General features: G+C 38.4%; 1 long non-coding RNA gene across 1 annotated transcript; it reads left to right on the forward strand.

Annotated features, from left to right (window-relative positions):
- The first annotated feature begins 550 nt into the window (after positions 1-550).
- Positions 551-3,571, forward strand: LOC141684082 (uncharacterized). The gene is made up of 2 exons (XR_012560539.1): positions 551-1,803; positions 1,898-3,571. It is a non-coding gene; the product is annotated as an uncharacterized LOC141684082 (long non-coding RNA).
- Positions 3,572-5,385: the final 1,814 nt, after the last annotated feature.

The following is a 5,385-nucleotide window of genomic DNA, read 5'->3' on the forward strand; positions in this document are numbered from 1 at the left end:
TGTAATAAAGGTATTTCTCAAACATGTCATGTTATATATTCTCCTTGATTTCTAGGGTGGGTTAGATGCGATTGTTAGTTTGTTAGTTTCATGTAGTGTCTGGTTAACACTACGCTGCTGAATGAAGATTGCGGAGCATATTGTGGAGTTTGTTAATTTGAACAATATTTGTAAAATTTTAAATTTCCTGTAGTTATTCATTTACCACTTTGTGTTTGTTTCGTGTATATTTCAAAAAAAAATTGTGTACCAATTCGTGTCATTTCATTTTCGTGTACGTGAAAAGTACATAAAAATTTCGTGTACTTCGGTTCATGTCATGTCTAGTCATTTTTTATTCATATCGTGTCCGTGTTAGCAGATCGTGTACATGACTTTAATTTGTATCATGTTCGTGTCTACCCACCAAATACACGAAACACGAAAGTATACGACACGAGTATACACGACACGGATAATTTTCCAGGTCTACATACGAGAATATATTATCATCACTTTTAACCAATTCTTCAGATTTTCATTTTATCCCTTATGAATATCTTATCATCATTCTGAAGTCTGAACCACATGTTTGGATTCCCTTCTATCCACATCTTTCTATAATTATCAGTTTATTGAATCTGCATTTCACACATCATCTCAAACACCTTTGAGTTGAACAAACACCATATACTCGTCAAACATAAAATCTTCATTTTAAGAAAAATGGCAAGCATTGTTAGTGTGGATATGTTTTTGGGAGAGATTCACTAGAAGAGATGATGATATCAATATTTTTCCGATCCCAGAGTTATGTGATACATATCTTTGGGAATAACATTTAAAGAGCTGGTCAGAATTGTATACAAAGTGATAAACATAAGTTCTACTGGGTATAGCTTAAAACTGGCCTTCAAGTATCCACAACTTGGGATCAACAATGTTTTGAAAAAATACTTTATGGGGCACATTACACGTGATTCGGAAGTGAATAGGAGTCGAGTGTCCCTGAGACAATGCTCAGTGGGATGGGTGATGTTTTCATGTATATCATCGTGAAAAACATTCAGGGGAGGCATCATCTTCGTATCCGCCTAATATTCAGTTTCAACAAACACCCATGAGTTTTACAAATGATAATGGGAAGAACAGTCAGTACAAGAGTTTTGAAAACTATTAACAAGGAGGAGGATCGAGCTCCCAGGATTTTCGTGGTGGTTTGAGTAGCATGCATGTGCATTTTAAAGAAGGTGGTAATTTCCATGATAAACCATCCAAAAGACTCCCGTCAAGGGCAGTGAGAGATTTGACTCTCATTTATCAAGATAATGAAGAGGTTGGAGGCGGATCGAGCAGTGAAGATAGTGAAGACTTAAGTTATGATGTAAATGAAACTTCCGATAAAGAGGATAAACAAGGAATAGATTCTATTGTGGTCCATGGGCAACAACATGTTCCAAGGGCACCTTGGTTTTAAGATGGGGAATATACAGAGGTTGTAATGAACAACCAATTTGGCGATAGTCTTGATGTCAATTACGAAAGTGTTGACCTTGGTGTCGGACAGTGTATGAGGACAAAGATGCCTTCGATGATAGAGTCCCTCATGTTCACATTAATTCCAATCCGAGATACGGGATTTAAAGAAGTAATGAGTAGATGGTTGTTATATGTGTCCACCAGAATTGTCCATTTCATTGCAGAGCTGGGTATCGAAAGAAGCATTCGAGGTGGGAAATATCCAGGTATACACTGCATGATTGTGAGGTCGAAGTGGGCTCGCAAGATCATAATAAAATCTCAGCAAAGTTTATAGCGGAACTGGTGAAACCCTATATAAGTGAAATTTTAGCATTTTGGCAATGATATGATCGATAATTATATGAAATGTATCTTATCATTTTTTTTGTAAATTCAGGTCATGGAGAGCCCTAAAGTCCCGGTAAAAAAATGATCCATATGGTTAACGATCAATATGGGCATCGTGTTAATTACTAAAAAGCATGGAGAGGGAAGCAGTTAGCCGTAGATGAGATAAATGGGAAGTTGAGTACTATATATGGTGAATTGCCTAAATTTGTGGGGGCAATTTTATATTCAGAGCCATAAAGTGACGTTGTCATAGATGTTGTTCCTCATCAGTACTTGATGATGTAAATGAAACTTCTGATGAAGAGGATGAACAAGGCACAGATTCTGTTGTGGTCCATGGGCAACAATATTTTCCAAGAGCACCTTGGTTTACAGGGAAGGAATATATAGAAGTTGTAGTGAACAACCAATTTGGCAGTAGTCTTGCTTTCAATCACAAAAGTGTTGACCTTGATGTCGGACAGATGTATGCAGATAAAGATGCCTTCGCTGATAAAGTTCATCTTGTTCATATTAATTCCAATAGGAGATACAATATTTTAAGAAGTAATCTTGAGCAGCTGGTTGTTATATGTGTCCACCGGAATTGTCCGGTTTATTGTAGAGCTGGGTATCGAAAGAAGCATTTAAGGTGGGAAATATCCAGGTACACCCTGCATGATTGTGAGGTCAAAGTGGGCTCGCAGGATCACAAGAAAATCTCAGCAAAATTTATAGCGAAACTGATGAAACCCCATATAAGTGAAATTTTAGCATTTTGGCAATGATATTGATCGACAATTATATGAAATGTAGCTTATCAATTTTTTTGTAATTACAGGTCATGAAGAGCCCTAAAGTCCCCGTAAAAAATGATCTATATGGTTAACGATCAATATAGGAATCGTGTTAATTACTACAAAGTGGGGAGAGGGAAGCAGTTGGCCGTAGAGAAGGTATATGGGAAGTGGAGTACTATATATGGTGAATTGCTTAAATTTATGGGGGTAATTTTACATTCAAAGCTAGAAAGTGTTGTTGTCACAGATGTTGTTCCTCATCAGCACTTGGCGACCTAGCGTATAGATCGGTTTTCAAGCATGTATTTTAGTGTTTGAAAGCACTGATAGAAGAATGGAAGTATGTGAGGCTTGTCATATCAGGTATTTTGAAAATACGTCTTGACGGCCAATGGGGATGGCACATTTCTTAAGGGGAAGTACAATATAAAATTATTGATTGCGATGGGTGTCGATGGAAATAATCATCAATATCCTATATGTTAAAACTTGGTTGACGATGAATCAGAGGATAATTGGGCTTGGTTTCTAAGACTTCTCCGTCAAAATGTCCGCAAGGGTAGGATGGGGGTTTGCATCATCTCGGACTCTACTACTGAAATTCATGTTGCAATGAGAAATCCAGATAATGGCTTCGTGGCACCATATGGTATTCACAGGTTTTGTTTATACCATGTGAGAAGTAACTTTTGTTCACAACATGGTGGAAGGGAGTTAAAAGAGCTTATGTGGCTTGTTGGAATGACTCCACATGTCAGAAAACACGATGTCTACATTAAAAGAATAGGAAAAATATCACCCCTTGGCTTGGACTACCTGGTTTGAATCAAGACCGAAATTTAGACCATTGCTCATGATGTTGGTGGTGCTCGTTATGGGCAGGCTACCACTAAAATTATAGAAGGAATCAATGAGAATGTTAGAATGACTCTTTTTCTTCCCGTCACAGCAATGATGGAGTACTTGTTCTACAAGACTACGAGAGCCGCCATTAATACAGAACGAAATAGAGTGGTTACAGCGATGGAAGAAAATTAAATGTTAACTAAATGGGCAAATGAAATGATTGCGAGGATCTTGAAGAAGGCCACTTTGCATAAGATGAAAATATTTTATTTATAGCAAGGGATTTTCTCTGTGATAACCCAACGATATATGGTGAAAGGTGATTGGAAAGGCGGAAATAGGCAGAATGGGGACATGTCCAAAGGCCATTGTACATGTGGAAAATGGACATGCCAAAATATGCCTTATTCTTATGTTATTATCGGTTGCTTGTTAAACAACAGTGACGGGAGGAAGTGGATGGAGAAGTATAATACATCAGCCCAAATAAATATGTTGTGGGAGCCTGTCATTTAGATGTTGCCACCATAAGAGTATTGGAACTTCAATTTGCCAACACAATGGTAGTTTTATGGTACCTTACTAGCTGACGAGGCGTTGAAAAAGAAAAGACACAAACGTGGAGATAAGGGTGAGACGGTTCAAATTAGGACCGAGATGGATCAGTCCCGACTAGGGAAGAAGTGCAGTCGTCCACCAGGAAGGGCATACAAAGTGAAGTAAGTTGTGTCCACTACGTGGACAATGAGAGTGGACAATGAGATATTATCTTCTTATGTTCAGTGTGTTTTAAATTTTAGTGTGTTTCAATTTTAATGTGTTTCAAATTTTAGTGTGTTTCAATTTTAATGTGTTTCAAATTTCAGTGTATTTCAATTTTTTGTGTGTTTCAATTTATTATCATGTTTGAGTGTAGGGTGTTTTTATTTGTAGTGTGTTTGAATTTCTAGTGTGTTTGAATTCAAGATCGAAGAAGTATGGTAACATCATTTTATAGTTTGAGATAACAACTATTATTAAGTCAACAAACTTAGTACATTTTACAAACACAACTTAAACATTTGTAATACATTTTTTAAGTTCAAAGATCATAGTACAAATTAAATCCGGACATAAATCTAACGAGGTAATGTGTGCCCGTGTAATAGCGCTTGTTCGGCCTTTCGCAACCCTAGGGGGTCCCCTCATCAGCTCGTCACCATCATCAGAGCTACAATCATTGTCATCTGCAAGAGTAACGTGAGCCTGTGAGGGGTTCTAGAACTGGGAGCTAGTACCAATCGGAGGGGAGAAGCCTCGTACGTTCATCTCATACGTAATTTGTATCGAGCTACCTGCATGAAACTGTTTCTACGAAGATGTACTTTCACCGCCCATGTAGTCACCGTGGGAATATGTTCACGTAAAAAGATCATGCGTAAATTATATCAAATAATTCCATGTATATATGATTGTCAGATGACTATATGGATCAATCGTGAACTTGGGGCGGTAATCCCTGACCCATCCACTAAACCATCCATCCCAACACTATGCCTGAAACCTGAAGTGTGGTCATGTTCAGTGCCTGCACTACCCTGGGCCCAAGGTTTCCATCCAGGGTGATCCTCAGCCACGGGCCTGTGTATGAGTCGGAAGGAGCCCACGTGTTGTATAAAATGATTGTTATCCCTGAAAGCCATCATGATCCCTTCATATCGCCATATCGATAATGTGATGTCGGGTAATACGGCGAAACCAAGTATAGTAGCCATCAATACACCGACCATCATTGGGTGTATATCTAGGGGTGATAGTATGCGATATCCTCGTTGCTCTCACTCAGTAATAGCGGCTTGGTGTAGGAAGTCATAATCAAGCCCTAACCCCTGGTCAACCAAAGTATGAACATGCCCCCAGTGTGTAGAAG

Source organism: Apium graveolens, chromosome 9, assembly GCF_009905375.1.
Source record: "Apium graveolens cultivar Ventura chromosome 9, ASM990537v1, whole genome shotgun sequence".
Classification (NCBI taxonomy): domain Eukaryota; kingdom Viridiplantae; phylum Streptophyta; class Magnoliopsida; order Apiales; family Apiaceae; genus Apium; species Apium graveolens.